Raw genomic sequence first — 22,359 nt, forward strand, 5'->3', positions numbered from 1 at the left:
TTTTCATCTCAGCAAGCTTAGGAATGTCATGCATGTGCTTCTTTGAGTATACATAGACAAGATTTCTGGCACAAAATAGTATGCAGTAATAAACATTGTGAGAGTTCAATAAATATAGTCAAATCACAAGATATGTATTTCTCCACTGCAAATCACTAAGCTTCATGAGCACCTTCCCATGCTGAAGGGCTTGCAAACAGGATCTGTCACAACCCTATCTCCAGCAACATAGCCTTGTGGTACAAAGCACAATATTTAATCAATAAGAACAATCATGATTGTCTTTTCATTTAGTGGCCTATAATAAAACGAACTACAAAGTAGCATACCATCTTCTCAGCAACATGAGGGTGTGATGTCTCAAGCAACAAGGCAATTATCATTGGTTCAGCTTCTGTCTGATGGTTGGAGATCAACACAACATTATGACCTTATGAATCAAAGTGCAGAAGTATTTATCATATCTGTTAGAGCTGGGGAAAAAAAATATTTGGTGGAAAAACTGAAAGATATTTGTACTTCATTTCAATTGAGAATCCAAATGTATGTTATATAAGAAATAGCAAGGGGTTTTCTTTATCTCCAAAATATCCAAAATTCCATAGACATTTTAGTGTAGTCTTTCATGAAAATAACAAGGATATTCCATAAATGTTGATTCAAAAGAAGAAAAGAAGAAAATGTTTATACAGTTCTTAGAGTTAGTGAGGATGCATGATGTCCTACAGGTTTGAGTTAGTGAGGATAATCTTTCTCCTACGTTTTGTTCCATAAATATTCCTTTTGACTCTTAGTCATTCCCACATTTATTGATTAAACAAATAAAGAATAAAAGTAAACCCCCAAAGTTCCTCTGTTCTCAATTTCTTTCATTGGATTAGCATATTCCTGATTTTACAATGGCAGAAAAGATCTATTTCTTACAAAGAAGAACAAAGTAACCCACCAGTGCAAAGTTCTTTAATTCATGTTGAAGAACCATTTAAGAATAGGGATGGATGGCAATTTACACCCCATGATTAAATAACTTACCAGCCAACTCAGAATGGTTGAACAAAACCCAATTCCAAGAAAATGTTCCCTGATAAAAGCATGCTAATGCACATGAGTCACCTTCTTATTCACAACTGCACAAATATTGCCACCTGGTAAGAAAAATCAGATAAAAAAGAAACAAAGATGGCTCTCTCCAGCTCCTTAGCTGTCCAGCAATTCAGCTTCAAAAGAGTTTTCAGAATCTAAAAGCATTACCCTTGTCTTGATCATATTTATCTTTCTTAATAGAATCCTCCCAATGTTTCCATTGACGTATCTACATCGCGATAAAGAGGAAAAAAATGCTCTTAAGTAGTCATATACCACTACTGATGATAGATAAAAAGATAAAACAGTTCAAGTTAGAATGCTAGGACAACAAGGGTTCTAACATGACATGACAAAAAGATAAAATTCAGAATTTCAATCAAACTAGCAGGGCTTTAGCACTAGCACTAGAACATGTAGAGAAGGGCTTTAGCACTAGCACTAGCACATGTAGAGAAGGGCTTTACTCGGAAATCTCTGGCGGAGTTGTTACTGCTATTGTTATTGTTACTGCTCAAACTTCAAGTGTAGGCTATCAAGAACATGAGATTTACAGTGGATAGAATTGAATTGTGCTGGTATTGGTAATGTGTTGTAAAAAAAAATTGTATGGTGTTCAAAGGATAATTTGAACCTTGACTACAACTGACTATTTTTAATATCAACAATGCTTTCAATACAAACCTCTTGTAATGAGAAAAGAAGTCCAAATCTGAGTATTTGCATCAGTGTAACATAAACTTAAGGAATAACCTAACACTTAAAATGACAGACAGTGTTGGCTTACCCGTGCAAAGTACTCGAAAATTCTCTACAGCAATGACAAAAACAAATAGAGACTAGGTGACATCCAAAAGCCATATGAGATAGCACTGGAAGTGGAACAATCAACAAAATGGCAATGGTTGCAACTTGCAAGGAAAAAAAATTGCAGAACAAAAGTAAATGAACTGAAAAACTTGAAGACCATGTTTTCCAAAAACTGATTTTTGGGACTACAAAAATATATAGCACAATTATCAATGGAAAAGGATTTAGAACTGTCTAAAGGTATCTTTAGCAGAGTATAAAAAAATAAAGATACCTTAGTTCTTTCTTGCCTATTTTATATTGGGCAACCCATATGGCAGATTTCAAGTTCAAGACAAAAAATTACCTAACTTCCATTGACTAGTAAATTGTCTTGGTTTTCATGACTGCTATCCTGTGCTCACAAATATAGTAATACTATTGTAGTTGGTTTGGTCAAGATGAACTGGTGTACCATAGATCATGACAAGCTGAACAGGTCCAAATATTGACTGTTAATATGCATAAACGGCGGTAAAAGAGAAGATAGAAATCAAAATAAGTTTGATGGAGATCAACCTTGAACTTTTAAGTTGAGTCATGTAACTAAAAGTAGTGGATTTCATAAGCTTGTAGGACAGAAATTAAAGCACACACACACATACAATAAGGAAAATGTCATTTATCAATAAGAAACTTTTTAGTTTAGTAGTTCCAGGTATTATCATCATCCGTAGAGAATTGCTGCAAGAAAGAAAGACAAAAAATGCCACTTGATTTGAAACTCACTGCAACAACTTGGGATTGCCTAAGCTTTGTTTACTTAGTCAAGAAGAAAAAAAAGAAAAAGAAAGAAAATTGCCCAATTAAAATTTCCAACCTGGACGCAACATTGGAACTCCAAATAATTCAATTTTCAAGCATAATCATCATGATTAAAATAGTAGGAACTAACAAAAATATATCTATGATGAAAATTGAAAAAAAAGAAGAAGAAGAAGAAGAAGAAGAAGAAGAAATTTTAGAATAAATAAAACCCCTCTACACTTCGGCGAGAAAATGTTCAAACTTGTATTTAAAAAATAAATAAAAATCAAATCCAATGGAAACTAACAAACAATTAAAGACTGGCAATATAAGTGTTCTTCAAATGTTGTAATCCGAGGTAGAGCTATTATGAGTACAAAGGAAAATATAGATAGTGATTTTGATGTGTCCAGCTGGATACAAGTATAAAGGAAAAGAAAGAAAAACAGCTTTATATAATATATTATTCTAAACCAGAATGCAAGGGGAAGGTTACATAAAAAATAAAGGTCATTCTATTATAAACTCACTTGAAAGCAAAAGCAAATAGAAGAAATATTGGAGAGGTGGATTTACACTGCAAAGAAAGATGTGATATAAGAATATCCTTCTACATTAGAAATCTCATTGTCCCGTTTGCAAACTACTCAGTATTCAATTCAAAATCAGAAGATAATGATGCATCGGAACATAAATATAGAGGGAATAACAGAGCAACCATGGTGGCAAATGTCACGAATATGAAAAAAAGGGACACATTGCTTAGATTTATATCCAGGGAAGCTCCAATAGCCGTTGGTACAACTATGAAAGGCAAAGTCCATCTGTAGTACTACTTGTTAGAAAAGTTAATTAAAAAAATTAGCAGCACTAAGATTTACCTTCAAAATTAACATGACAAGGGATAATATTTGTAAACACTTAAGTGTTGGGAACATCCAAACTTGTATTGACTGATGAAAGAATGCACAAACAATAGAATGTAATGGAATAATACAAACTCAACGGCTGATCTTTGCAGTCTGTGCATAACCCACTGTCACTCCCACTGACCATCCAATCAATCCATACTGCATTTGGAATTCATACCTGTAAATTCCCATTTGTATTTCTTAGTTACATTCATCGAAGTGAATAAACAGAAGAGGTATGCCCTATCCGCACAAACACATGGTCTAAAGTGGTATGTGTTGGATCACTGCCTCTAATGAGGTGGATCAATGTTGATTGTTCCCCTCCCATATATCAGGCTAGTCCACTCATGGATGGGCCAAAAAAATATGAAAGAAACAGAGAGATTAAATGTACAATAGTGGTACACGTTATTGGTTGAAGCATTTCTTCAAACAATTAACATGCAGATGTCGGCGGCCATGGACAGCGGCGCATATGGCTGCCTTCGCGATGGTTGCTGCCCAAATTTTGATAATCGAAAAGGGAAGTGAGAGAGACAGAGATGAAAGGAGAGAGATCGAGAGAGTATACCTTTGATTTTCTCAAGAGCGTATGAAGGAAGAGGCAGAGCATACACGGAAGCCATTGAGATTGGAAGAGATCTTGATCCAAGAAGATTAGAAATGGCAGGGATTGATTGGGTTCTTTCACACTCACAGACATTCGACCGCCATTAAACCTGAGAGGGAGAGTGAAAATGGTTCAGATCTGGCCGACGCCGATCTCCATTTGAGAGAGAGAGAGAGAGAGACAGAGAGAGAGACGTGAGACAAGATCGAATAGAAGGAGAGAAAAGAGGGAGAGGGAGACGGAAATGGATGCGAAATAGGGTTCGGGAGCTTTTGACGTAAGAAAGGACTTAAAATGAATCGGTAATCTGCGGCAGATATAAACCAATGTGCGTCTTGGGCCTTGTGGGGTCCACTAAGAGGTTACTAATCGAATCAATTCTGTTCATCTGTTTCCAAAATAAAACAATAAAACATAAGAATAATAAATAAGAAGATACAACACTCAATTAGGACACACCAATAAAATAGTGGAAATAATACGTATACTATTGAATATTGTTTCAAATCAGAAACGGCTCGAGTGTGGTGGAATACCATTTCTAATCAGAAACAGCTTGAAGCCGTTTCTGAACCAAAATCGTCACCGTTCCAGTTAAACAATTTTGGTGTAGTGCTAGGGTAACACCTGAAGTTGGCAATAGCCAAACATTACTCCTTAAGCCCTCCCGTCCAATCTAGAGCTGGGCAACCAGTTGAGTCGGACTGAGTTAGGGCTGACCTAACTCGATCTGGTTTTGAAATAGGCCTGACCCGAACTCGACTCGACTCGGTACTGAGTCTAGTATGCCTAAACCAATCTAAATTCGAGTTTGGCTTGGACTAATCCTGATTGAGTTCGACCTAGTAAAAAGTACCGAGTCGGTTTGAGTTGGCACCGATTCAAATCGAGAGATGAGGGAGGGAGTGGAGAGGAGAGAGAGGAGGAGGAGGAGGGTGGTGGTGGTGGGTGGCCGATGGGCTTAGAAGAGGGGAGAGAGAGAGAGAGAGAGAGAGAGAGAGAGAGAGAGAGAGAGTGGTGATGGTGGTGGGTGGTTGCCGAGTTTGGAAGAGGAGGATGAGGGAGGAAGAGAGTTTGGGATTGGGTCAGATCGGGGTGGGGTCAGGTGCAGCATATATGGTTAGAGATACTTGAAAATTAGGATTTTATTATATATATATGTATATATATATATATATACACACACACTCGAATCCGAGTCGAGTCTGATCGGATTGAGTTTCGGGTTGAGTTACTCGGTAACTTGAACTCGACTCGGTTTAAGTTCGGATTGGGTGAAGCCTACTCGGTTCAGACCGACTCACCCATTCGGTTCGGATCGACTCATGTCCGAATGAGTCAAATGAGTCGAGTCGTCCTATGCCTAGCTCTAATCCTACCCTCGCCCGTCTACTGTTGGGAACAGGCAGGAGCTTTGAGTGTCCACTGTGATGGATGAGTTAATCCACACCATCCATCCATTTTTTTGTATTATTTTAGGGTATTAGACTACACCACATGTAAGACCCGTATCCTAGACTGTACCATTCCATATGCTTCCGCGGTCCTCCCGGTCGAATTTCGGCAACCCTCGACCCATATCCAACATTTGCGCAGATCCTAAGCTGAGTCCTGTATATTGAAGTCAGCTCGACTCGTGGTTCCAATGCCATGACTCGCGCACCGATCCGATACTCGGGCCAGGAGATGTGGGCCCACGTTCATTCCGAAGAAACACCGCGCATTGCAAATTCTAAGAAAATCTCTATAACATATCCCATCAATCAATTAATCAATCTCATTAATCAAGTACACATCACACCTCAAGTTAAGTACAAGCAACCCAACCCTACCCTTACCTTTCTCTTACATAAGCTACCTCAAAGTCAACCCTTACATCACTTCATCCATCACACCACCTATCACCCATCACCCATCACCCATCACTTCATCGCTTATCATCTCATCAATTCTCTCTCTCTCTCTCTCTCCCTCATTTCTCAAAAAATCTCCCAAGTAACAAAAAAACCAACGTCCAAGCTCTCTTTCCCAATCCAAGTGTGGCCCACTTTTCCACTCTCTCATCTCCTATCTCAACCTTCCAATCTCCATCAACCTCCATCAAAGTTGAAGGCAAGGAGCATAGGAGTCCAAGGAGCTCAAGAAGAAGGCCGATAGGTGGATGATCCATTGTCGATTTCTATTTTAAGGGCCCACTTGTTGTGGGACCCACTTGATGTATACATTGTATAGGGAGGGCCCAATAGTGGCGGGGTCCCTCCCCTTCACGTCTCTCTCTCTCTCTTGTATGATGTAAAGGTGTGTGGCCCACCTGATGTGTGTGTGTGGCCCACCATGAAGTATGTATCTTATCCATGCCACGTCCATGGGGGACCCACCATGATGCCTGTGTTGGATCTATACCGTCTAGCATCTAAGGATGCTGGACATGGCAAATGGGGTGTGGCTAATAGAGAAGTATGATCTGACGCTGGATGTACTAACCAGCTAACTTGAGAGGTGGGCCACACGTGTGGGACCCACCTTGATTTCGGGCGTTTGATCAGCACCGTCCAGAGCATCCAGATGTCTCTGGACGGTGGCTTTCCTTCTGTTATAAAACCCTTGTATGTCATTTTATAATATATTATATTATATTATATTATATTATATAATATATAATATATACGCATTAGGGTATCAGGTGGTGTGCCCTACGTGGGACCCACCTGAGCCATCAGTAGCAGCTGACGCTGCATCTGCTGTGGGGCCGCTCTGCTGTGGGTCCCACCACGATGTATTATAAATCACGCTGTCCATCCATCTGGCATGCCACGTGCGCCCCACCATGATGGATGTTTTCATCTAAATCGTGCACCCACTAGGCAGTAATCTAGCCGTCCATCTGCTAGATGGTCAGTGGCCTCACCATGATGGATGTGCTATATACAGCCGTCCATCCATTTGGCCAGCCGTCCGTCCATTATGTGGGACCCACTGAATGATGGATGTGCTGCATCCCACCGTCCATCCATTATGCTAGCTTGTCTCAAGCTTGAGACTGGAAATGAGACAGATTTCGTATCAAGTGGACCACACTATAGAAGACAATGGTGTTGAACGTCTACCATTAAAACCCCTTTGGGTTATAGAAGTTTTGAGTCAATATAATATTTGTTTTTCCCCTCCCTGTCCATGTCCCTGTGACCTTATGAATAGTTTACATGGGAAATAAATGCTATGGTGGGCCCTCTAAATTTTCAACAGTATGAATCATTATCACCACTGTCATTTGTGGTATGGTCCAGATGATCCTTTGCATATGATTCATTTTTTATATATAGATAATGCTCTAAAATGATCTCTAACAATGGATGAATGGTGTGGTTGGTTTGGACCCATTCGACTCGGCCCATTTGACTCGGCCTACTCGACTTGGCCCATTCGACTCGGCCATTGAACTCGGCCCATTTGACTCGGCCTACTCGACTCGACCCATTCGACTCGGCCTATTCGACTCGGTCTATTTGACTCGGTTATTTGACTCGGCCCATTTGGCTCGGCTTACTCGATTTAGCCCATTCGATCGGCCCATTTAAATCAGCCCCTTTGATTCGGCCCATTTGATGTAGCCCATTTGATGCATTATTGACCCATTGGGGCGGCCCACATGATGCGGCCCACTTGAGGTATATGAGGCCCATTGAGACGTATGTGAGGCCTTTGTGTGGGTTGACTGTGATGTATATGAGGCCCATTGCGATGTGAGATTCCACCACGATGTATGTAATGATGTTTTGGCGGTCGTGCCTTGGGAGCAATGATGGTTTGATGTCCACATTATAAGAACAATAATGGTTAAGTCCGCATTGTAACTCTCCCTAGGGCCCATTGATAGGCTCATACTTATAGTATGTAGGCCGTCTAGACCCCTCTTCGTTATGAACATAATCCATCACCACATAACATGTTCCATGATTCATGCTCATACGCATCATGTGTATGCTTGAGATGAGGAGTAATTGATCATAGCATATGCCTTCGGGTAGATTGTTTGAGGGCTCCCTGATAGGCGGAGTTGCCTTTCATGAGCGCGCAGTACGCACAAGATTATTGCATGACTGGTAGTGTGATTCATGCACTTCGCATTTGTATGACATGATTTCTATACGCCCTAGGGACATCAGGGTTATGACCTCCACAGTCACATCATGGATGGCAGGATCGGACACCGAAAATATTGTTACTAAGCATCAGGGCGCCATAGATGTCCCTGGGTGAAAATCCCATAACCCGATGGTACTAAAGGATGACTCTAACGTCGAGATCGAGTAGACACATGAGTGCACGAGGGCCGAATACCAGGAGGCCATGTCTCCCACTGTGTCGTGGTCGGTTGGAAGGGAGTGTGGCCTTACTCGTTCGAGGGTAGGGGCTATTGCTAGGCTGAGTTTGACCAGCTCGTGAATGGGTCCGCGATCGACGTGCCGGATAGATATTGACAGATTATTGGCCAGACGAATAGTAAGGTTTCTTACACTCACTTGGACTGTGTGCCCGGGAAAGGGGCAGTGTCATTTGGAGTGTACTAAACCTCGGTGATTATCCAGACAGAGAACCGTACTGATATTTGATGATCTAGTGAGGAGCTGTATTGATATATGGATGAGGATTGGCATTCATGAGTTGCATTTCGCATCGCATGGCCTTGATATGGCCGATAGCATTCATGTTTTGCATCGCATAGCCTTAGTACGGCTAATTGCATTCGTGTATTCATCAGCATTATTCCACATTACTCTGACATTGCATTTTGACAATTCTCATATTGCACACATACTTACACCACCCTTTAAGCTTTTTATAAGCTTATGCACGATTGATGTGTGTAGGTGACATCAAGACGCAGCCGTAGCTTCGTCGCAGTAAGAGCGTGCAGTCGAGCTTCAGGAGTTTCTGTTATTGTCATTATCTTGTATTTCCTTTCATGCGCATTGTACTCAAAGTTTTTTATCATAGTGAATTTTGTGATGGTGTTCTTGTGGTTACTGTTCGTGGGTTATGCATATAGTTATGCTTATACTGAATCAAAATCATGTTTGAAATCCTCCTTATAGGATCCCAGGATCGAAACCTGGTGTACGGGTGCCGGGAGCCGAGAATGGAGTACTATGAAGGCTGTTAGTGTCAGATTCGGCGATCGAAAATTTTGTGAGCCCAGTTTCCGAGTTTGGGGCGTGACACCACAAGAACGGCGGTGATAATGATTCTCACCGTTAAAGCTTTTTTAGGGCCTACCATGATGTTTATTTGCCATCCAACCTATTCATAAAATTACATAGACCTAGATGAAGAGAAAACACAAATATCAACTCCATCCAAAACTTATGTGGCTGTCAAGAAGTTTTCAATGGTAAAAGTTTAATCCCCATTGTGTAGTCCACTTGAGCCTTGGTTGTGACTCATTTTTGGGCTTATGCCTTAAAATGATACGAAAAAATGGATGGATGGTGTGGATAAGACACCTACATCACGGTGGCCACTCAAAGCTCTTACATGTTCCTAGCTAGAGACGGGCGAGGTTAGGATGCAATCTGCGCCCTCTGGGTTTGTATGTGTTTGATCCATGCTATCTATCCATTTTACGTAATTATTTTAATGCATGAGCCCAAAAGTGAGGCAGATCCAATTTCAGGCGGACCATGCCATAGAAAAGAAGGGGTGATTGAATGCCTACCATTAAAAACTTCATAGGGCCACTGTAATATTCATTTGACACCCAACTTATTGATTAGGTCAAACATATTTGGACGAAGGGAAAACACAAATATCAGCTTCATCCAAAAATTTTGTGGCCCTTAAGAAGTTTATAATGGTGGGCATTCAATTAACACAGTGTCCCATGGTGTTATCCACTTGAGATTGGATACGCTTCATTTCTGGGCTCATGCCCTAAAATAAGCTAGCAAAATAGTGGATTTATCCACACCATTCATCCATTTTGTGAAACCAAAAAATTGATCATTATCAATTAAATATGAGATGTTGTGCTTCTCTTATTAGTTCTCCAATTTAAGGACATCAATTGAAGAGCTATGATTATTTTATTAAGAAAATTATAATACATGATTCATCAATCAAAAGATTATGTTTAAGAGAATGTATATAAATGGGCATTAGAGTGCCAAATTTGGTGACATGATTGTAGAAGATAGAAATTGGGATAGTAGGACCAAATATAACAAAATTATCAATTTTCAAACATTTATGATCATGTTTACCAAACAATTTTTTATGAAAAAAGTGGTTAATTTTAGAACTCGGGATTGTTTTCAGGCAAATTACCAAATAGTTTTTATAATACTTATAAATACTTAAATTAAGCACTTTAAGCTTTTAACACTTAAAATAAATTTTAAGCTTTATTTTTAATAAGTTTACTAAATGGCACCTTAATAATTATATACGAATAAATGCACCAAAAGTCGAGTGCATGTGCTGTGGCCCATTTGATTATGATCAAAGAATAGGCAAATTATATGGATTATATGTTACTCCATTATTTTTACTCGTGAAAATAACTTAAAAAAGGGAAGAACTGGATGCCGTGAGGCCAGGGAAACACTGAGTTTAGTGAGGCCCTGGCGAAATTTGATTGGTCTAGCCTGGGTTATGTCGGAGTAGGTGCTCCCCCCATGGACTTTCAAACCGACCTATTGTCCGTCTGGAGGGAGTATGGGTGGGCACAGTACAGTCGGAGTTGACTTGCCTGCAGGTTTGAAAGTTGCTGGGGCTTGACTGGGACCTGACATGGATTTTGCCATGTTATGCCCATCCTTCCGATTAGGCAGTGCAGTACTCAATCTAAAGATGTGTTTTGAGTGGCCCTATCTCTAATAATAGCACGGGCCCTAATAAAATGTCATCGTGTCATGAGGGTTTTACTGAGTTGGTGTTTTACCAGCCCTCGTTGAATCTGGTTTCAAAAAAGAACAAGCAAATCCAAGGGTTACCCAACTATGATGAAGGGTTTGAACAAGGTGAATGACGCAAATGCAGAAGTGAATTTAAAAAGAAAAAACCAATCCCATTCACCTAAAATATAACCAATTCAAACCATTCATTACATGTGCTAGATTTGAATTCTATTGATGTGTGCATTTTAAAATAAATTACTAAACTATTTTTTATGAGGTATAGATGATTAAATATAAACAAAACAAAACAAGACAAAGTAATGAGATCATTAGGTGGTGAATAAGTGCCTTGGAGACAAACAAAACATGTGTCTTGGACGTAACGAGACAGTCCTGTCTCTGAAAAAAAGGTATTTGTTGTCTATTCAGGTCGATTATATCAATTACTATGTTGAGTATGAGAGACCCAATTAATTCTTAAATATGGTTTTTGGTATATAGACAATCATGTAAGAGAATTTTGGCTTATTTTGTGATGCAACAAGAATGTACAGTTTTGCCTAAGCACGGCTGTGTTTAGACGCAGATTGCTTGCCACCCCTCCACGGAGTCAGAAGCTATGTGGGCCCCACCATGATGTTTGTGAGAAATCTATCCATCTATATCCATTTTGCCAACTACTGTTAAGACAAGTGCGCAAATTCAAAACTCAAATAGACCGTACAATCAAAGTAGAGATTGAACACGCATCGTTGGAACATTTGTGGTGCCACAAATGTTCTTGATCAGGCTACTGTTTTTGTGTTTTCAGTTGCCCACAATGGGATCGAATTATGAACCGTGTAGACCCTAGAAAGGTTTTAGGTTTCAACCGTAGGCATTTCCTTCCCCGCTTAATTTTTCATGTTATATGGCCCACTTGAGTTTGGGATCATCCTAACATGAGCTAGCAAAGTGGATGGATAGGGTAGATTTCTCATAAACATCAAGATAAGCCCCACTTAGCTTCTGACCATCTTGTGCCGCCCGCCATCTAATCAAATTCCACCACAATGTGCCAATACCTACATTTGTGCAGGCACAACCACTACAAGAAATATGGTTTTTACTGACGAATTTTTTTTTCGTTGGTAAAAAGGACTTTTACCGATGAAAATAATTATTTTCATCGGTAAAAGTCACTTTTACCAACGAAAATTTTCATCAGTAAAGGTTGCTTTCAATTTTTCAAAAAAATTCGAAAAGTTTACTTTTACCGATGAAAATTTTCGTCGGTAAAAGTTATTTTAATTTTTTGAAAAAAAATTCCAAAAGTTTACTTTTACCTACGAAAAGTTTCCTAGGTAAAAAATGTGGATGAAACTTTTACCTACAAAAATTTCCGCCACTAAAGGCTGTTCACAATTTTTGAAAAACAAAAAAATCAAAAAGTTTACTTTTATCAATGAAAATTATCGTTGGTAAAGGTTGTTTTAAATTTCTGAAAAAAATTTCGAAAAATTTACTTTCACCTACGAAAATATTCATAGGTACAAAACGTGAATGAGACTTTTACCTACGAAAATATTCGTCGATAAATGTGTTTTCAATTTTAAAAAGAAAATTTGAAAAATTTACATTTACCCACAAAAATATTCATGGGTAAAAAACGTGGATGAGACTTTTACCTAAGAACATTTTTGTCGGTAACGGTTGTTTTCAATTTTTGAAAAAAAAATCGAAAATTTACTTTTACCGACAAACATTTTCGTCAGTAAAAGTTGTTTTAAATTTTTGAAAAAAAATTCGAAAAGTTTACTTTTACCTATGAAAATTACAAAACGTGGATGAGATTTTTACCTACAAATATTTTCGTCGGCAAAGGTGTTTTCAAATTTTGAAAAAAAGTCAAAAAGTTTACTTTTACCGACGAAACTTTTCGTTGGTACAGGTTGTTTTAAATTTTTGAAATTTTTTTTCAAAAGTTTACTTTTACCTACGAACATTTTCGTAGGTAAAAAATGTTTGTACCTACGAAAATCTAAATCGCTAAAGGCTATTTACAATTTTTGAATTTTTTTTCGAAAAGTTTACTTTTACCGATAAAAATATTCGTAGGTAAAAAACGTGGATGAGACTTTTACCTACGACAACTTTCGTCGGTAAAGACTGTTTTCAATTTTTGAAAAAAAATTCCAAAAGCTTACTTTTACCGACGACACCTTTCATCAGTAAAGGTTATTTTAAATTTTTGAAAAAAAAATCGAAAAGTTTATTTTTACCTATGAAATTATTTGTAGGTAAAAAACGCGGATGAGACTTTTACCTACGAAACGTTTCGTCGGTAAAGGTATTTTCAATTTTTGAAAAAAAAATCGAAATGTTTACTTTTACCGATGAAAAGCTTCATCGGTAAAGATTGTTTTAAATTTTTGAAACAAAATTCAAAAAGTTTACTTTTACCTATGAAAGTTTTCGTAGGTAAAAAACGTGTACGAGACTTTTACTGATGAACATTTTCATCGCTAAAAGTGTTAAATTTTTTAGTTAGAAAAGCTACGCGATGAGTTTTACCGATGACACTTTTCGTCGGTAAAAAGTAAAATAACACTTTTACCGACGAAAACATTCGTCGCTAAAAGTGTTACATTTTTGAAGTGGAAAATTTACAGGGTGAGTTTTACCTTAGGAAGAGTTGTACCGACAAATGATGTCATAGGTAAAAATATTTCAAAATACTTTTACCTACGAAACGATTCGTAGGTAAAGAAACGTGGATGAGACTTTTACCTACGAATATTTTCATAGGTAAAAACGTGGATGAGAAAAATATTTCGTAGGTAAAAGTCTCTCTGTTTTTTTTTTTTTTTTTTTTTTATTATTTTTTTTTTTTTGCAATATTCCTACACAAAATTCCTCATATACACCCGTTACAATATATTTCATCATATTCTTCCTGCTATACACTTGTTATATAATATATTTCATCATATTCACATTCACATCCATCTAAACCCAAACTACGTAAATTCATCCAAACATAAACTACATTCATCCAAACATAAATTACATCCATCCAAACACAAACAATCTTATCCACATCACATTCATCTACGCATAAATACATATAAGTTTAACATCATAAATAAAATACAAAAAATTATTCATAGCCTATTTCCTGGTAGAGCTCACAAAATTCAGTGTGGTGAACACATCGTCGACTGTGCACACACACCTAGGTCCTTACTCATGCCTTCATGGTAGATTCAAAATAGTTTCAATATAAGGTCACGAGTTCAAGTACCCATTGTACGTGGTCGTAAGCGACTCTAATGTGTGAGTGTGTGTTAAAAGAAAAAGAAAGAAAGAAAATGCTGATTTATCTTTTTGCGTTGAGCCTATTGGTACTTGGCGATTTCTCATCGGGTAGAAATTATTATTAGTTATTTTTAGAAAGGTGAGATTAGGCCACTTATAATTACATTAACATGATAAAATGTTGTACATGAGCAGACACCACAAAATAAATAATCCTATGGAAAAAAACAAATGAAAAGAGAGAGAATATATGAAAGGTGATCCTTATCTCCTTTGATGGATTCAAGCTACATGTGCCTTACCCAACTTCCTATAAGGAGAAGTTATATAGGTCTTGGAATATTTTTGGTGACAAATCCACCTTGTCTATTAATATCATCATATTGTGTTAGGACATGACTCTAAAAATGAGATAAATCCAAATCTCATATAATTTATGCTATACGAGATAGTGGAGATGGAAATAGATGCATTGTGATGCTTGAGTTCGAGTATGCTTGCCAACAAGGCAAGATTTTCTTGTTTGTTGCCATGTGATTGGGCTACATTATTACATCAATCGGGTTCAGGTTCGGGATCGGGTTTAGGTTTGTGTTTTCAAGTTTAGGTTTAGGTTTAGGTTAGGGAGTTGATATTAGGATTAGGTGTAGGTTTAGGTTTAGTGATTTGAGAATATATTTAGGTTTTAGGTTATAGGTTTTAGGTTTAGGTTAAGGTTAGGTTATAGGTTAAGGTTTAGGTCATAGGTTTTGGTTTAGGTTTAGGTTAAGGTTAAGGTTTAGGTTTAGGTTAAGGTTTAGGTTAAGGTTTAGGTTTAGGTTATGAGTTATAGCTTTAGGGAATTGAGAATATGTTAAGGTTTAGGTTTAGGAAATCGGGTTCGGGTTTAGGATCGGGTTTAGGTTTGGGTTTTTAAGTTTAGGTTTGGGTTTTAAAGTTTAAGTTTAGGTTTAGGTTAGGGAGTTAAGATCGGGATTAGGTGTAGGTTTAGGTTATAGGTTTAGGTTTAGGTTTAGGTTATAAGTGTAGGTTATAGGTTTAGGTTTAGGTTTAGGTTAGGTTATAGGTTAAGGTTTAGGGAATTGAGTTTAGGTTATAGGTTATACGTTAAAGGTTAAGGTTTAGGTTATAGGTTAAGGTTTAGGTTTAGGTTTAGGTTATAGGTTTAGGTTTAGGTTAAGGTTTAGGTTTAGGTTATAGGTTTTGGGATTTGAGAATATGTTTAGGTTATGAGTATAGGTTTAGGTTAATGTTGTAGGTTATAGGTTTAGGTTATAAGTTTATATTAATGTTGTAGGTTATAGGTTTAGGTTTATAGGTTTAGGTTTAGGTTTAGGAATTTGAGAATACATTTACGTTTTAGGTTTAGGTTTAGGTTTTACGTTTAGGTTAAGGTTACAGGTTTAGGTTTAGGTTTAAGTTTAGGCTTAAGTTTATGTTATAAGTGTAGGTTATAGGTTTAGGTTTAGGTTAGGTTATAGGTTAAGGTTTAGGGAATTGAGTTTAGGTTATAGGTTATAGGTTAAGGCTTAAGTTTAACTTATAGGTTATAGGTTTAGGTTTAGGTTATAGGTTTTGGGATTTGAGAATACGTTTAGGTTATAAGTATATGTTTAGGTTAATGTTGTAGGTTATAGGTTTAGGTTATAAGTTTATGTTAGTGTTGTAGGTTATAGGTTTAGGTTTAGGGATTTGAGAATACATTTAGGTTTTAGGTTTAGGTTTAGGTTTTATGTTTAGGTTAAGGTTACAGGTTTAGGTTTAGGTTATAAGTGTAGGTTATAGGTTTAGGTTTAGGTTAGGTTGTAGGTTAAGGTTTAGGGAATTGAGAATAGGTTAAGGTTTAGGTTTAGGAAATCGGGTTCGGGTTCGGGTTTGGGTTTGGGTTTGGGTTTAGGTTTTCATGTTTAGGTTTAGGTTAAGGAGTTGAGATTAGGATTAGGTGTAGGTTTAGGTTTAGGGATTTAGAATACATTTAGGTTTTAGGTTTAGGTTAAGGTTATAGGTTATAGGTTATAACTTTAGGGAATTGAGAATAGGTTAAGGTTTAGTTTAGGAAATCAGGTTCAGGTTCAGTATCGGGTTTAGGTTTGGGTTTTCAAGTTTAGGTTTAGGTTAAGGAGTTGAGATTAGGATTAGGTGTAGGTTTAGGTTTAAGTATTTGAGAATACATTTAGGTTTTAAGTTAAGGTTTAAGTATTTGAGAATACATTTAGGTTTTAGGTTTAGGTTTAGGTTTAGGTTATAGGTTTAGGTTAGGTTTAGGTTTAGGTTATAGGTTATAGGTTATAGCTTTAGGGAATTGAGAATAGGGTAAGGTTTAGGTTTAGGAAATCGGGTTCGGGTTCGGGATCAGGTTTAGGTTTGAGTTTTCAAGTTTAGGTTTAGGTTAGGGAGTTAAGATTAGGATTAGGTGTAGGTTTAGGTTTAGGGATTTGAGAATACATGTAGGTTTTATGGTTAGGTTTAGGTTATAGGTTATAGGTTTAGGTTTAGGTTTAGGTTTTAGGTTTAGGTTAAGGTTAGGTTATAGGTTATAGGTTATAGGTTATAGGTTAAGGTTTAGGTCATAGGTTTTGGTTTAGGTTAAGGTTATAGGTTTAGGTTTAGGTTAAGGTTTAGGTTTAGGTTATAGGTTTAGGTTAAGGTTTAGGTTTAGGTTATAAGTTATACCTTTAGGGAATTGATAATAGGTTAAGGTTTAGGTTTAGGAAATCGGGTTCGGGTTCGGTATTGGGTTTAGGTTTGGGTTTTCAAGTTTAGGTTTGAGTTTTCAAGTTTAGGTTTAGGTCTAGGTTAGGGAGTTGAGATTAGGATTAGGTGTAGGTTTAGGTTTAGGGATTTGAGAATACATTTAGGTTTTAGGTTTGGGTTTAGGTTTAGGTTTTATGTTTAGGTTAAGGTTACAGGTTTAGGTTTAGGTTATAAGTGTAGGTTATAAGTTTAGGTTTAGTTTAGGTTATAAGTTAAGGTTTAGGGAATTGAGAATAGGTTTAGGTTTATAAGTGTAGGTTATAGGTTTAGGTTTAGGTTAGGTTATAGGTTAAGGTTTACTGAATTGAGAATAGATTTAGGTTTAGGTTTAGGAAATCGGTTTCAGGTTCGGGTTTAGGTTTGGGTTTTCAAGTTTGGCTTTAGGTTAAGGAGTTGAGATTAGGATTAGGTGTAACGATTTGAGAATACATTTAGGTTTTAGGTTTAGGTTTAGGTTTTAGGTTTAGGTTAAGGTTATAGGTTTAGGTTTTACGTTTAGGTTAAGGTTACAGGTTTAGGTTATAGGTTTTGGTTTAGGTTAAGATTATAGGTTTAGGTTTAGGTTTAGGTTATAGGTTTTGGAATTTGAGAATAGGTTTAGGTTTAGGTTTAGGTTTAGGTTTTGGGGTAGACACAAAGCTCAAGTGGGCCTTGAAACGAATTGGGGCCACAAAAGTTTAAAATCAAGCTGATATTTGTGTTATTCCTTCTTCAGGTGTAGGTTTGTGTGAACTTACCAGCAGGTTGGATCTCAAATATTCACCATGGTGGGTCCCAGGAAGGAATCAATGGTCAGGGGCACTGTCCCCACCATGATGTTTAGTTATAGGTATTAGTTTTAGGTGTAGGTTTAGCTTTAGGGTTATACTAGGTTTTGCTTCAACAATTTCGAGCTAATACATAAACACAGCCTGTCTAAATGGCTAGGCTATTCCAATGTTGTCCATAGGAAATAGACAACTTTATCATGGTCATAATAGCGGTTCTCACCTTCCAGGGACCTCCACTCAACATCCGGATAGCTCCGACTCACATCCCGGTCTGCTTCATCAATTTCGAGAAAATACATAAACATGGCCTGGCCATTAATGCTGTCCATAGGAAATGGACAGCTTCATCATGGTCATAACAACGGTTTCCACCTTCCAGGGACCCCCGCTCAACATCCGGATAGCTCCGATGCACATCCGGGTCTGCTCCATCAATTTGAAGCTAATACATTTAAAAACAACATAAAAGATAAGTAAAGCAAGAAACATCCATATGAAGATATTGAGGAGAATTACTAGTGTACCTATATTCCTTCTATGTAGGGTTGCTATTATCCTAATCTAAACAGTCAAGAAATTCAACATGATTTCAAAAGGGGGGATGCTATTATCCTCACTCATTCATTTATTTTTCACTAGTAATTGTCTCAAGTACAAGTTTCTACTTCTATGGAGTTTGAACTCTTAACACTGTATAAAATGACATTGACAAGGGCCCAACCTGTTGTGTTGCGATAATTTCGAATAGAGTTAATGCTGAAAATGAAACAAGATTGGTTTTTAGTAAATTTTTGAAAATTGGGATCATTTTATGCATTCTTTGATGATTCTGATATCTTGTTTACTTGTAATTGCTTCATATTCAAGAATGATGAAACTTGCAACCATGTGCAAGAAAAGTAGGCACCAGAAAAGAGAAAAGCAAGTAAAATCAGGTTTGACAATGCTAGAAGCCAAGTCATATCTGACAAAAGTGAAATAAAAGTTGATGTGGAATTCCGAACAATTCAAGTGAGGAATGGTTAATTGATTCAAATTAACATATCATGCAGCATAGTTTTCTAGCTCATGTTTGATGTCAAGTACTACCTTTTTTTTTTTTTTTGGGGGTGCGAAAATGGGAGTTTCCTTGACAAAGAGTACAAGCTTTCATGTCAAGTACTACTTCTTTGATAGCAATTACCTTATAAAGGCACTTGTAACTGAGTCAAGGGAAGAGGTTACTATTAAGTGGCCACACAATAGGAAATAATTTGGAGGGTGAGTGTTACTATTTCATTTTGGATGGCCGACCTAAATCATGGATCAGGCTAATTTTTAGTCCTTATAGCTAAAATAGGATAGTGCACCCGATGATTAGGGTGGATTTTACATAAACATCATGATGGGCTACATATGAGAATTTTTAAATGTGTATGTAGTTTAGTCAATAACTTGCATAAAAAATGGCTTGAATTTGACTTCAAGAATTAGTGGACCCTACTAAAATGAAGTGATGCATCTACTATTCAAGGTAAATTTCATATAAACATCATATAGGCCACATTTGAGAGTTCCTAAAATTGATCTCATATCTCAACATCATTTTTTTATATAGGGTGAATTCCATCTACGTAATACCAAACATAACTGAGAATATCAATTCAATAAATTTCATGAAAGTATTATACTTTTCAGATCAGTTTAGGGCATTATCTAAAAAATGAAGCAGTTCCAATTATCAGATGGACCATAACATAGGAAATAGTGGTGATTGACCATTAATGGGCCATATAAGTTTTTGATCAAGTTTTGGAAATAGTGGTGATTGACCATTATGACTATTGCACATGTGCCATATGCCAAAATGTGCAAGATATGAGATAGTCATCAGGTGGTCCTTGTCATGCCATTACCTAAAAATGGTTGTTCTGCTTATATGTGACCCACCCTTCTACAACAAGAGAAGGGAAGTTGAAAAAGAAATGACAAAAGGTCCATCCTCAAAATATAAATGCAATAATGACCAAACTGTCCCCTTTTTTTTGAACCAGAGCAAACTTGCCCATCCTCAACATACATAGGATGTAACCTGGACCACACACATACACATGCCAGGTATAAATATGGGCATTCATTTCAGGTCCAACATGAGTACAGATATAGGTTTTAATACCCTTTCACCTAACTCAAACAGGCCAATTGCAATACTTTGAAATGATTAGGCCTTAGAAACTGGTTAGCTTGTGGTTGGTTCGGGCCTTATAATTGAACTGGTTGGACTTTTTAGGACATTTAGTAATCAAGTAATTGCAAAAGGAGGCATACATGACAAGTTCCCATTTTATGGGGGTTTAAAAGCACGTGTCATTGTAAATATCAGTGCAATAGTAACCAGAATGAGTTTGTATAATATAAATGCATCCAATACAATCATCCATCCATGCATATGTACATGTCTAACCATCCAACCATCCATCCATGTAAATCAGAAACCCCTAATTCTAGTTGGATCCTCAGATCCCCAAAATCCTAAAATCCCTAAATTCCTAATTTGTAAAATTAGAAAAACCCCAATTCGGGGTCCACATTCAAATCTGTAAGCCCCAAAATCCCTCATTTGTAAAATCAGAAATCCCTAATTCTAGTTGGATCCCTAGATCCCCAAAATCCTAAAATCCCCAAATCCCTAATTTGTAAAATCAGAAAAACCCCAATTCGGGGTCCACATTCAAATCTGGTTAGCCCTAAAATCCCCAAATCCCCAAATGAGGGTCCATGTCAAATCAAAAATTCATAAATTACTAAATCCCCAAATTCCTAAATCGGCATTGAGAGAGAGAGAGAGAGAGACCTCACGTTTGACAAATCCCTGTCAATCGAGCTTCAGAGAGAGAGAGAGAGAGAGAGAGAGAGAGAGCGAGGGCATACGTGGATCAAAGAAACACAAGAAAGGTTAGGGAGACAGATAGAGACAGAGCAAGAGAGGGAGAGGATTAGGGCGAGAGAGAGTGGAGAAGGGGACACGGATTAGCTACTGACAGGTTGAGAGAGAGAGAGAGAGGATTAGGGTGAGAGAGAGAGGAGAGGGGACGCAGATTAGCTACTGATAGGTTGAGAGAGAGAGAGAGGGGGGAAAGGATTAGGGTGAGAGAGCGAGAGGAGAGGGGGACACGGAATGAAATCAGATTGCATGCTGAGTTACTCGGTACGCTCTTATCGTACTGAGTAAACTCGGTTGGGCCCACCGTGAATGTTTGTAGTCTATCCACGCCGTTCATCCGTTTTTCCAAATATTTGAAGGGGTTGAACCCAAAATTGAAGCATATCCAAAGATCAAATGGATCATACCACAAGCAACATTGGGAATAATGATTTCCACCGTTGAAACCTTACTAGGCCCCACTGTAAGTGCTATGGTTTGTATGCTCCTTTGGTTGTCAAATTTTGTGGTGCCAAAACATCAATCTATGTCTTGTGTAGCTCATTGGTATATATGATCAAGACATTGCATCACCTCTCTAAACACTTTACTTCAAGTCAAGAACGAAGAACTACTTCAAACCATTTCAAGAAATGCAAGTACAAGCTACAACGAAAGAAGTGATCTTGTTCAAAGACTCAAGTTAGTGTACAATGCAAGATAAAGTGTAATTCAAGCTCTAGAAGATCTCAAGCTCAATGTTACATTAAGTAGAGAGATCTCAAGCTTCACAATATTCAAAGGTCAACTATCATCTGAAGAAATGAAGTCTCAATGTTTATACCTCACTTTCAAGGTATGATTGACCTTGGATTGACCTTAGGGTAGGTTATTTTGTATACATAATTCAAATTGAATCATTTTATAGATGTTTGGACTGTTCTAAGACTAGTCCTGAACTCTGTTCAACTAGTCTTAGCTTTGGCTCGACCAGTCCAAGAAATTCCTAGAACAGTCCTAAGTTTGCAATTTTTTGGAATTTTTTGATTGAGCTATGACTAGTCCTGGAGACTGCTCGACCGGTCGTAGGAACAATGTTGACTTGTTCTAGGACCAGTCATGCACCTTCGACTCAAACTACAATGATCAAATTAGGTACCTCACGACCAGTCGTAGGATGCTCACGACCAGTCGTGGAGGGCTCACGACCGGTCGTGGACACCCTATGACCAGTCGTGAAACAGTTTTATCCGATCGCGGTTAAAATTTCAAAACTCTGTTTGGTCTACGACCAGTTGTAGTGTCCTTAGGACCAGTCGTAGATGCGATTCTGCAACTATAAATAGACAACGAATTTCAGAGTTTTATAACGTAATTCAAGTAAAATCAAGGCATCACTCTTAGATAAGTCTGTATTCATTCTTAAGCTAATTGTGCATATTTAATATTTTCTTTTGTTAGCTTTTTGTTATTTGATTTTATTTCTACATTCCAATCTAATTTGAAAGAGGAATTGAGATATTTCACTTCTTGGAAT

General features: G+C 37.5%; 1 long non-coding RNA gene across 2 annotated transcripts; it reads right to left on the reverse strand.

The window, feature by feature from the left end:
- Window positions 1-250: 250 nt before the first annotated feature.
- LOC131235232 (uncharacterized) lies at window positions 251-4,381 on the reverse strand. 2 transcript variants are annotated; one of them, XR_009166009.1, is made up of 3 exons: window positions 3,681-4,381; window positions 1,252-3,511; window positions 251-1,127 (listed from the first exon to the last, which is right to left on the reverse strand). It is a non-coding gene; the product is annotated as an uncharacterized LOC131235232 (long non-coding RNA). The 2 variants fall into 2 exon arrangements; XR_009166008.1 differs by having other exon boundaries at window positions 252-1,127; window positions 1,252-3,503; window positions 3,681-4,380.
- Window positions 4,382-22,359: the final 17,978 nt, after the last annotated feature.

The sequence above is a fragment of the Magnolia sinica genome, chromosome 19 (assembly GCF_029962835.1).
Source record: "Magnolia sinica isolate HGM2019 chromosome 19, MsV1, whole genome shotgun sequence".
Lineage (NCBI taxonomy): Eukaryota > Viridiplantae > Streptophyta > Magnoliopsida > Magnoliales > Magnoliaceae > Magnolia > Magnolia sinica.